The sequence below is a fragment of the Hordeum vulgare genome, chromosome 7H (assembly GCF_904849725.1).
Source record: "Hordeum vulgare subsp. vulgare chromosome 7H, MorexV3_pseudomolecules_assembly, whole genome shotgun sequence".
In the NCBI taxonomy this organism is placed as follows: Eukaryota; Viridiplantae; Streptophyta; class Magnoliopsida; order Poales; family Poaceae; genus Hordeum; species Hordeum vulgare.
In genome coordinates, this window is record NC_058524.1 from 349168826 (window position 1) to 349180730 (window position 11905).

An 11905-nucleotide genomic window follows, 5' to 3' on the forward strand; every position below is an offset into this window, starting at 1 on the left:
ACGTTAGTTGAGGAAGAGTTGAACCTTTTTATATAGTGAGTTCTCCCATCACTCTAAGTGTGTTGAAAAAAGAAAGGAGAAGACCACACGCGTGCGTTCGCTCGCCTCGCAATCGTGTACGTGCGACATGCGAACATGCGAATTCCGATCTATTGCCTTGCGGGGGCATGGCTTCCTTTTACCGTTTTATTTTTATGTCTTGGCAGACAAGTTAAAAATTCCTTGTCCGGTAAGTATACTAATTGGAAACCAAGTCGGTTTGAGACGTGACCGCTACAAGGAACCGACATTGGTCCTCCTATATATACTGATTATCATGGTCGGCCAAAGACACATCGAAAACATCTATGATTTTGCCTCGCCTCACAACTTGTGTTGCCGTCGTAGTCTACCTCATCTTGAGCGTCGGCATGCATCGGCGTGCGAGAGATCAGGTCTCCGGAATCGTTCGTCTTTGCGATCCTGCACGAAAGAGGACGAATTAGGTTTTTTGGAAGCGCTTCGCGCGACTGCTCAAATTCTTCACCACGGGTCGTCTATCGTCCAAGTCGAGCACTGCTACTCATCGTCGTCTTCGTCGCCATCAACAAAGAATCTTCGCCAACATCTTCATCAACACAGTCGCTCCTGCTGCAACTAACGAATAATACGTTACTCGCGATTTGTTAATGTTCATCGGTGTAGTTGCTGCTTCTTGCGCGGTGATGTTGTGCATGTTCGGTTGCTCTTCTAGATTCTAGAGTATTGCATGTTATCTTCTGTTATAGTCATGAATTATTTGTTGGAATTAACCATGAACTTGCCTAATATTCCAACAATCCAAAAAATTAATCGTAGGCAATTTTCTAAGTTAATTATGGCTGGATTTGCTCATGCACTCAGGCCGGATAAGTTTACCGGTGTGCCCTTTAAGAGGTGTGAATTGAGATCCACGCTCTCGCTTACTGCTCTGAAAGTTTTCATGTTAGTGCTGGCATGCCAGAGGGAGCTTCTGATGAGGATCAGAGAAAGTTTCAGGAAGCCAATTGTAACGTCCAAGATGCGATCATATCCTTATTTTGGCACGAGGGCCTCGATAGGGATAGAACCGCATCACGTCGTTTCGCAAGAATGAATATCATTACAAGTACATGTATTGAAGAGATGAGTATATGAAATTGGCTTACACTCACCACAAGCTACAACAGATTCACATCAATACAACAATATACAGTCATCACGAAGAAGAGCAGGGTTTGACTACGGATGAAAACAAACGATAAAATAACGACGTCCATCCTTGCTATGCCATGCTGCCGGCCTGAAACCCATCCTAGATCGATGAAGAAGAAAAAGAAGAACTCCAAATAGAACTATCATCAAGCTCATGTCAAAGTAACCCTTTACCTATACCTGGAACTCGTATTGTAGTAATATGTGAGCCGCGGGGGACTCAGCAATCTCATTTCCAAAGGTATCAAGATTAGCAAAGCTTAATGGATGAGGTATAATTAAGTGGCGAGGTTGCAGCAAGCGACTAAGCATTTATTTGATGTGGCTAACTTACGAGTACAAGAATAAAAGAGGAGGGTGATATACGCATAGCGAACGTAAATTAATGATGATCAAATGAATGATCCTGAACACCTACTTACGTCAGACATACCCCCATTGTGTCATCGGTCGGAGAAAGGAACTCACGAGAGATACAGTCACGGTTACGCACACATTTGGCATATTTTAGTTAAGCTTACTTTAAGTTATCTAGAACCGGATGTTAAACAAAGTTTCCAGGTTTGCCACATAAACGCGGGCACGGCTTTCCGAAAGATTTAACCTTGCGGGGGTGCTCCAACTAGTCCATCACAAATTACCACAAGCCGCATAGAAAACCTCAATCACGAAACTCGTGATCTCCTCGGATTCCTTAATGGGAAATCTCAACTCTAAGATAACCCAAAGCATCACTGGTATCTTGATGCACAAGATATTTCGTAGAAGATAAAACAAGTCCAGCAAGGCCGCCCGACGCGTCGACGAACCCGTTAGGAGCCGTGTATCTCGTTCTCAGGACACAACCAGATGGGAAAGCCTACGAGTAAAACCAAACCTCGAGTTGCCCCGTGGTGGCCCCGCAGCATTGCCCTTTTTGGACCAACACTCATGAGGAGCATTGGCGCGGGGGTTGATTAAGTTTCCTCTGGTTAATTACTTCCTATGCGGCTCATTAGTTATTAGGAAAATAGTACCAAAGTTGGGCCTTGCCACACAAGTTTTAACTAAGACGAATTATCAAGGGGGTCCCCATAACAACCCCGGGCGTGTTATGAGCAATCAATTATGGAATATAACACCGGTAGTCGAAACTAAGGCGGTGTCGTGGATATAAGCCTGGCAGTAGATGTGTAGGGTAGGAAAGTAGAGGGCAAAGTCCTAGCTACGACAAGGTTGTATGAGTTCAGGCCCCTCTGCGGTGGAGGTAACAGCCCTACGTCTCGGTGCTCTTGGAGCTTTAGTGTCGAGTGGAATATGAATGTTACAGAATGCGAACCCCTGTGCCAGAGGGGAGGGGTGGCTTATATAGAGTGCGCCGCGCCTCATAAGTGTCCAACCTTCAAGGGTGCAATAAGTGAGATTGAATGCATGCGTTACAGGTAATGTTTGCCATAAATGACATTAACTACAGTAGTCTAACATCTCACCGTTAGCCTCGCTAGAACGGCTTCTGGTCTTCTATGTTGACTGGCTTCTGGTCTTTACCGAGTGGAATCCAGTCGTCGAGTATTAAGTAATCTTCCGAGTGGTTCTTTACCGAGTGGATCAGAGGTTGTCTTAATCCAGTCGGTAAGTATATTGTGATCCTTAAGCTAATAATGAGGTGCCCTTGGGTACGACTTATAGGTCAGGCCTATGACCCTACCATAGGGCTATAACCCCATCATCCGAATGGGTCGAGGTTAGAGTGGTGAAGGTGCAATTGCAAATCTTGGCATAGCAGACTGAATTTGAATGTTCTTCAAAGCTTCGCCGAATTAGATGTCGATTGCAATCTTCATCATTTGCCTTGATCGATTCTGCTTGGAACAAAATATCTGAGTGGATTTGAAGATCCGAGTTAGCAAACGAAACGGTGCGTCTGACAAGATCTTTTGACGTGACCAATCACCCTGTTTGTTCCGGATTTTCTGGGATTCGAAAATTTCAGTTGCCGCGCGTTACGCCATCAAGTGGATCTTGTCGCCTCTATTCCCGCGCCTCTATCTCCGCCACGTATCTCGCGGTGGCCTGTGAAGGGATAAGTCAAGGGCCCACTTGCAAGTGGCCCAGTCAGCTGGTTATAAAAGCATCAAGCGCTAGGGTTTGGAACGTCATCGTCTTCTTCCTCTCGCATGTCCTTCCTGTTCTTTAGCCACCAATGCAAACTGAAGCAATCAATCACATTGCCGCCACCATGACGAAGGGACAAATTGGCAAGTTGGAGAAGGCGAAGAAGAAGGGCGTCGTCAAGTCGAAGAAGCAAACTCTATCGCCGGGCTGGATTTAGGGGGATTTCCTCCGATCCATTGTGCGGAAGGAGGATCTCCTCGAACTCGTCGAGCATGACATGCTGGCGGACAAGTCTTGGAGGCTCCCTGGAGACGAGACTGAGCCCGAGCCGCGGGAGGGAGAACGGGTTCTCCTCCTGACCCACGTCGAAAGAGGTTTCTCTCTGCCGCCCCATCCTTTCATTAGGGGGTTCTTGAACTTCTTTGGGGCGCAACTGCATCATTCCCCTCCAAACGCCATTGCGCATCTTTCTTGTTTCATCACCTTGTGCGAGTGTTTCTTGGGGTGTACTCCTCACTGGGGACTCTTCAAATCTATCTTCACCGTGCGATCTCAATCAGTGAAAAAAGTTAATCCGACTGATGACAAGACTAATGTCATCCAGTTATGCGGAGGTTTAGGGCTCCAGAAGAGAGCCAAAAGTAGTTATCCTGCCATGACCTTTCCTGAATTGGTTCGTAACTGGAAAACTACTTGGTTCTACTGTACTGATATTGCTTGCTCGAACATGTTGAGTGGACTCGCTCCCTTTACTCTAGAGCGACCTTGTGCTCCAAGGACGTTAACGTTGATGAAGGAGGAGAAAACTCACGTTGGTCCCTTGTTCAAAACACTGACTGGACTGGTCCGCAACGGAGTGACAGGAATGGATCTATTAGAGACCTTCCTAGGTAGACGCATCCAACCTCTCCAGACTCGGGACCACACCATGTGGCATTACACTGGTTTTGAAGACTCCACTCGGTCTCATCCCGAGGAAGTGAGTGAAGACACAGTGGCAAAGTGGATCCGCAGAATAGCTGGTCCTTGCGATAATCCAATGGGGGCGAAAAGGGTCCTGCCCTTCTCACGTGACAATCCGCCGACCAACAAGGTTAGCTCTGTTGTATTAAACATTGTTGCGTTCAAACCGAGTGCTTGTGATTTCCTTGTCGACTGAGTTTGTGGATTGTATCTTGCAGGAGTGGACGAACCTACATTCCCCGGTCCCGAATGGCAACACACTCGGCCTTGACAAGGGGAGCATGGAGGGCAGTGCGGAGAGTGAGGACTACGTCGACGATAGCGAAGAGATGGAGGAGGAGGAGTGAGAGGAGAGTGAGGAGGAAGATTCATCTCCTTCTCGCTCTGAGCCTCGGACCAAGCAGCGTCATGACCCCGCAAGCACTCCAAGTAAACCTTTGGCGCCGAGTGGCAGGATTGCCAAGCGCGTCAGGGGATCGTCTGGAGAACCAATGGAACAGCCCGCGAAGGTGTCCAAGCTCAGCAGACCCAAGCCTCGAAAGGCCGTGCCTAGGATGAGGATTGCCATTCGAGTCGCTTCCGCGTAAGTGCTTGATCTTATGCTCTTATCCGAGTGAACATTTTGGTCGCTGATGACTGACTAAAATTGTCTTGACAGAGCTGCCACTTCTGTCACGTCGCCGCCGCGAGGAGACGAAGATCTTATGGAAGTTGACACCGCGAACGCAGCCACCTCACAACTAGGTATGAAGTTGATTTCTCATTCTGTGTCACTCTTCTGCCTGTACGTTTTCCTGACTGTAACTTCCGATGTTTCTGTCTGCCAGTCGTGCCTGCTGCGAGAGAAGTCATCCAGATGGACGACGACGATCAAAGGCAACCAGCTGTTGTGGTGGAACCCGTTATGTCTGAGGCGCCTGTGGCGACAATTGCTGTTATGAGTGCTCCACCTGTTAGTTCAGTCGTTGTCACCACGACTCCGACTGGATTGCAGTCGAGCGTTCCAGTTATTTCTGCTGCGGCTTCAGCATTGATGTCCCCCGCGACCGTGTACGCCACACATCGTGTCCTTGAAGATTAGACTGGTGCCGCCAAGGAAGCTATGATCGAGGCACGACTAATGACGCAACAAGCAAAAGGAGCCTATGACGCCATCGTCTCTGTGTACAACAACAAGGTGGTGCTGCAAGAAAACATTCGATTAAGTTCGATCGTAAGTTTGAATTCCGACTCACACCCACCGGGGGTTGCTTTTTTGTAGAATTGTCTTTGTTTCATTTGCGTTCAAGTGGGGTCACTCCGAGTGAACCCACTGGGTGTAGTCCCCGAGACCGCTGTCGGGTGCCTGCACTGGCAGTGGTCTTAATCAGTAGAGACTTTTTTGCCGTTCAAAATCAACCAGAGCTGATCTAGTTGAGTTCAGAATCCAGTGGGGGCACACTAAGTGCACCCACTGGGTGTAGTCCCCGAGACTATTATTAGTCGGGAGTGAGTGATAATAGTCTGAATTACTTGAGTGTATAGTGTATTTGACTCAGCAGGGCAGACCTTGTCGAGTGTTAAACCAGTGGGGTCACGCCGAGTGAACCAAGTGGGTGTAGTCCCCAAGACTATTGTTGAATGCTTGCATCATGAGTAGTCTGGATTTGAATGCTTGCATTATTTGTCGAGTGACTTGTATTTCTCCACTCGGAAGTAGAAGAATACTCGTGTCGAGTGAAAGTGATTTTTTCACTCGTGTAGAAGGCTTGCGAGATTGGTTCGCAGTACGCCCAGGTGGAATCTGAGAAGAACTAGTTGAAGCTGGAGTGTGATGCCATGAAAAAGTTGCTGGAAGACAAGGATGTGGTCCTTGCCGATTTGAAGAAGATGTTCGAAGCTGATGAATTGAAGCTTGCGGACGTTGAGAAGTTGAAGGCAGAAAATGAACAGATGAAGACCGAAAGAGACGAATGGGCGAAGAAACTCCACTCCATTTCGAAAAGAGGAAATGCCTTAGAAAGTTTTGTAAGAGACTTCCTAGCAAAGATGATTGAGTCTCTCATTGGTATGTTCCCTTTACCGAGTGAGTCTTTGCATTTTTTGTTGACTGACGTACAACTAATATTTCGTTGGTCTTCTGATGTAGAATTATGTCCTGATTTTGAGAAAGAGGCGTTCGAGGTGAAGCCATACTTGGATCCCATCAAGTTTCCTGTTCCCGATGACCTGGTCGTGGATGTGTATCGCTTCAACTGCCGCCTCGTTAAAGTCCAAGGATACTTCACTCGTGTGCGAGCTGCCGTGGGAAGAATCAACAAAGAGCTATGGCCTGAAGACACGTTTCTCGTCGGTCTCGATGCTGTGATGGAGCGCCTGGGTCGTGTCCCTGAGAGAGTCCAAGCATGTAAGAAATCAGTTGCTCGGCTTGGGGCTGATGTGGCTCTGTCTCTCGTCAGGGTCCATTGTAAGGAGACTCGAGAGGAGAAGTTGAAGGCACTGCAGGTTGCAAATACGAAGAAACTTCAGTTTGAAGACTTCATGGAGACCTTCATTGATACTGCAACCCGCATCGTCGACGTCATCGACCTCGACACCTTCGTGGATCCGGCCAGTCCACGTGAGCCGTGAAAAGATGACCAGTCGTGAGAAAAAACATTGATTTGCCTCGGTATGCTGAGTGGTTTATGTAAACACTTTAAACTTCGTTCGGGTAAAAACCCGAGTGCCTTTCTCTTGCGCGGATAACCTTGATCTGCGTCGGGTATCATTAATTTGCTTGCTTCGACTGAATTTGAGTTTATCTTTGTCGAATGAACTTTTTATTTTTTGGTGATGCTCTGGGCATACACAAAGTCTTCTCACCCAAGCGAAGCTTGATTCGTAGTTGGGCAGGGATTTGGGCGGGATTTTGTCGCTTTAGGCGAACCTGGTTCGCGGCGAAGCCTCCGAGTGGGAGGGTAGCTCTTCGCTCAGAAAAGTTTTTTAACTTAGGCGAATTTGGTTTGCGGCTAAGCCCCCGAGTGAGAGGGTAGCTCTTCACTCGGAGTAGTTTTTTAACTTAGGCGAATCTCGTTCGCGGCTGAGCCCCCGAGTGAGGGGGTAGCTCTTCACTCGGAGAAGTTTTCTAACTTAGGCGAATCTGGTTCACGACTAAGCCCCTGAGTGAGAGGGTAGCTCTTCACTCGGAGAAGTTTTCTAACTTAGGCGAATTTGGTTCGCGGCTAAGCTCCGAAGTGAGAGGGTAGCTCTTCACTCGGAGAAGTTTTTGAACTTAGGCGAATCTGGTTCGCGGCTAAGCCCCCGAGCGAGAGGTTAGCTCTTCACTCGGAGAAGTTTTCTAACTTAGGCGAATCTGGTTCGCGGCTAAGCCCCCGAGGGAGAGGGTACCTCTTCACTCGGAGAAGTTTTCTAACTTAGGCGAATCTGGTTCGCGGCTAAGCCCCCGAGCGAGAGGTTAGGTCTTCAATCGGAGAAGTTTTCTAACTTAGGCGAATTTGGTTCGCGGCTAAGCCCCCGAGTGAGAGGGTAGCTCTTCACTCGGAGAAGTTTTCTAACTTAGGCGAATCTGGTTCGCGGCTAAACCCCCGAGTGAGAGGGTAGCTCTTCACCCGAAGAAGTTTTTAAACTTAGGCGAATCTGGTTTGCGGCTAAGCCCCCGAGTCAGAGGCTAGCTCTTCACTCGGAGAAGTTTTCTAACTTAGGCGAATCTGGTTCGTGGCTAAGCCACTACTAGAAAAAAGCCTATAGCTAATATGGACATTAATGGCGCACCATGCATGTGGTGCGCCATTAGTGTCCATATTACTAATGGCGCACCATGTGTCTGGTGCGCCATTACTATCTTTGTCCTGGCCCCACACCCTTTCCTACACTTACCAGTGGCGCACCATGGGAAGTGCACCATTACTAGTTTTAACTAGTAATGGCGCACCACGTCCATGGTGGGCCACTACTAATATTTTTTTCAGTTTTTTTTAATACTAATGGCGCATTCTTACGTGGTGCGCCATTAGTAACCCTGGTTACTAATGGCGCATTCTTCCTAGGTGCGCCATTGGTAACCTGGGAGGAGTAGATATTTTTGACAACCCACTTCACACTCACTTCCCCCCACTCCATTCTCTCCACCACTTCACACTCACTAGTCTCGGCTGACTCCTTATCCTCACCTCATTTGCACCATATATTCACCCAAATTAAGTGGTTAAATTCCCTTTTTTGATAGGTAAGTAAGGGGACACCTTTCTTTATGTGCTAGATCTACTTTTTTCTCCCTCCAACACGTGTACACACTTTTTATGGCCTAGATCTACGTATGTTTGTGGTGTTGCATATGTTTGTGTTTGCAGGTACCGGTATTTGAAATGCGATAGTTGCCAATATTTTGCAGGAATGTTGATTCATTTCCGTTTCGGCGAGAATTTGGCACTATGCATTATTTTTGGTCTTATTTTTAGGCAAAGTCATGTCAAATTTTTTTTGGCTCTAACATATCGTTTTGCTCTACCTCGCAGGCAACCATGGTCCGCACGATGACCGAAGGCATCGTGAATAGGTTTTTGAGCTCCGCGAAGGCCGAGATGCTTCAAAAGAACAAGACGGAGATAAGATGTCTGTGTCGAAGATGCAAGCTGAAGAGCCTTATGGACCCGGATTCCAGACAGGTGCGGGACCACCTACTCGTGCATGGTTTCATGGATGGATATCAGTGGAAAGGTGATGAAGATGATTATGAAGTCGTCCATGGGGGCCGGGCAAGAAAAAAGGAAGGGTTGCAAGACAATAGCGGCGAGGGCGGGCGAGAAGACGAAGAATCTCCAGGACATGATCACGAAGTAGATGCACGACACAGTCATCATGTAGAAGATGCCGGACATGATGATAAGGAAGATCAAGACAAAGGGCATGATCATGAAGATGAAGATGCCGGAACAGACGACGATGGACCATCGATGGGCTGGGTGTAGGACCCTCATATTCAAGAGCTGCTTCTCAAGCAGACGGGTAACACAAGAGCTGCTGCCCGAGAGAAAGCCAAGATGGATCAACTGGAGATAGACGCGGTTAATCCATTGTATAAAGGATGCAGGCCCGAGGATACCCGTCTAACAGTAACGCTCATGGCTCTGGAGATGAAGGTAAAACACAAAATGACCGACTCATGCTTCGACGAGAACATGTCATTCTGGCACGAACGTCTTCCCATGGGGAACAAGTGCCCGAACAGTTTCGAGGAGGTGAAGAAAATCGTGTGTCCTCTGGATTTACCGCACGTGAAATACCATGTGTGCATGAACGATTGCATCATTTATCGGGACGAGCACGCGGGGTCTACCATATGTCCGGTGTGCGGCATTACTCGATACAAGAAGAGGAAGAAAGCTCCTCGAAAAGTGGTGTGGTACTTTCCGATCACTCCTCGTATGCAGCGGTATTTCCCGAACCCTAAGCAAGCAGAGCTCCTACGTTGGCACACGGATAGGGAGGAGAAGAAGCGAGAAGATGACGGAAATGATCCAGAGATAAATAAAAAAGACAAGATGCTGAGTCACCCTAAGGATGCGAGCCAGTGGCAAGCGTTGAACTTCGAACACCCAGAATTTGGGGACGATCCAAGGAACATCATGTTGGGTGCGAGCACCAATGGAGTCTGCCCGTTTGGTAGCGAGAGAAGCACACATAGCACCTGGCATGTGTTTGTTTGGATGTACAACCCTCCCCCTGGATGTGCATGAAGAGGAAGTACATTCACATGAGTATGCTAATTGAAGGGACGAAACAACCAGGAAACGACATCAATCTGTATTTGGGGCTGCTGAAAGAGGAGCTAGACACGTTGTGGAAAACGCCAGCCAATACGTGGGACGCCGCAGCGAAACAATATTTCCCTATGAGAGCCGCACTGCTCACGACGGTGCACGACTATCTCGGTTACGGATATGTCGCGGGGCAGGTGGTCCACGGATTTTGTGCATGCGTCAGGTGCATGGATGACACAACGTATCGCCAGCTAGATAGAGATCCCGGGTCTTCGAAAACCGTGTTCATGGGACATCAAAGGTGGCTTCGCGACGATGACGCATGGAGAAAACGCAAGGATCTGTTCGATGGTGAAACCGAACCCCGAAGAGCCCCACGTATGAGGAGCGGCGAGGAAATAGACGAGCTGTTGAAAAATTGGAAAGAGTGCCCACCACCAGGAAAGAAGCGAAAGGCGCCACAGCCGCTTCTGAAGTTATGGAAAACGAGGTCTGTTTTCTGGGACTTGCCGTACTCGAAGATCCTCCGTGTGCCTCACAGCCTTGATGTCATGCATATCACGAAGAACGTGTGCGAGAGTCTGCTTGGTACCCTGCTCAACATGCCAGAGAGGACCAAAGATGGGCCGAAAGCAAGGGCAGACTTGCAATCAATGGGCATCAGGGATGAGCTTCACGCAAAACGCCCTAATGATGATGATGATGATGATGATGAGGCGAAGGACACGGAAAGTCGTCGCAAAGGCAAAAAGGCCAAGAAGATCAAATATGACTGCCCTCCCACGTGCTTCACTCTAAGTCAGAAGGAGATCGATCAGTTTTTCACCTGCCTCGTAGGAGTAAAACTTCCTTACGGTTATGCAGGGAAGATAAGCAGATACCTAGACTCAGCGAAGCAGAAGTTCAGCGGGATGAAGTCTCACGACTGTCACGTGCTGATGACGCAGATACTTCCAGTTGCAATCTGTGGGATCATGGACGCGCACGTATGTGAAACGCTATTTGGCCTATGCAACTTTTTCGACGTCATCTCTCGGAAGTTGGTTGGCGTGAGGCAACTCAGAAGGCTACAGGAAGAGATCATGGTGATACTATGTGAGCTTGAGATGTACTTCCCGCCCGCATTCTTCAACGTTATGGTGCCGTGCATCTACTGGTCCATATCGTGGAGGATATCATCCAACTCGGGCCGATGTTCCTGCACATCATGATGTCGTTTGAAAGGATGAATGGTGTCATCAAAGGATACGTTCGCAACAGGGCACGTCCAGATGGAAGCATAGCCCAGGGCTTTCTGACTGAAGAGTGCATCTCCTTCTGCACGAATTATCTAGGAATCGAGAACCCCGTTGGTCTGCCCGTCAACAGGCACCTCAGCAGGCTTGCTGGATGGGGTCACCGCGAGGGTCGCCGCGAAATGCATGTCGACTTCAAGAGTCGACTCGCCGACTTTGAAAGAGCAAACCTAGTCGCTCTACAACACATAGACGTGGTCTATCCTTGGGTGGTAGAGCACAAAATCTTTATTGAGAAGACGTACAATGACCGAGGCCAATAGAGGACGGACAGAGATATAATCAAAGAGCACAACTCATATTTCACGCGTTGGTTCAAGGACAAGCTTCTGTCGTACCCTTTACACGAGGATTCTTCCACGGAAGAAAAACTCATATTCGCCTTGTCACAGGGCGCCAAGCACAACCTGATGACCTATGAGGCATACGATATCAACAGGTACACATTCTACACCGAGGAAAAGGACATGAAGAGCGATTATCAGAACTCCGAGGTAACGATGGAATCCTACACCGGTAACGACAAGGACGGATACTACGGAAGGATCGAGGAGATCTGGGAGCTGAGCTACGCTGGAGAGAAGGTTCCGATGTTCCATG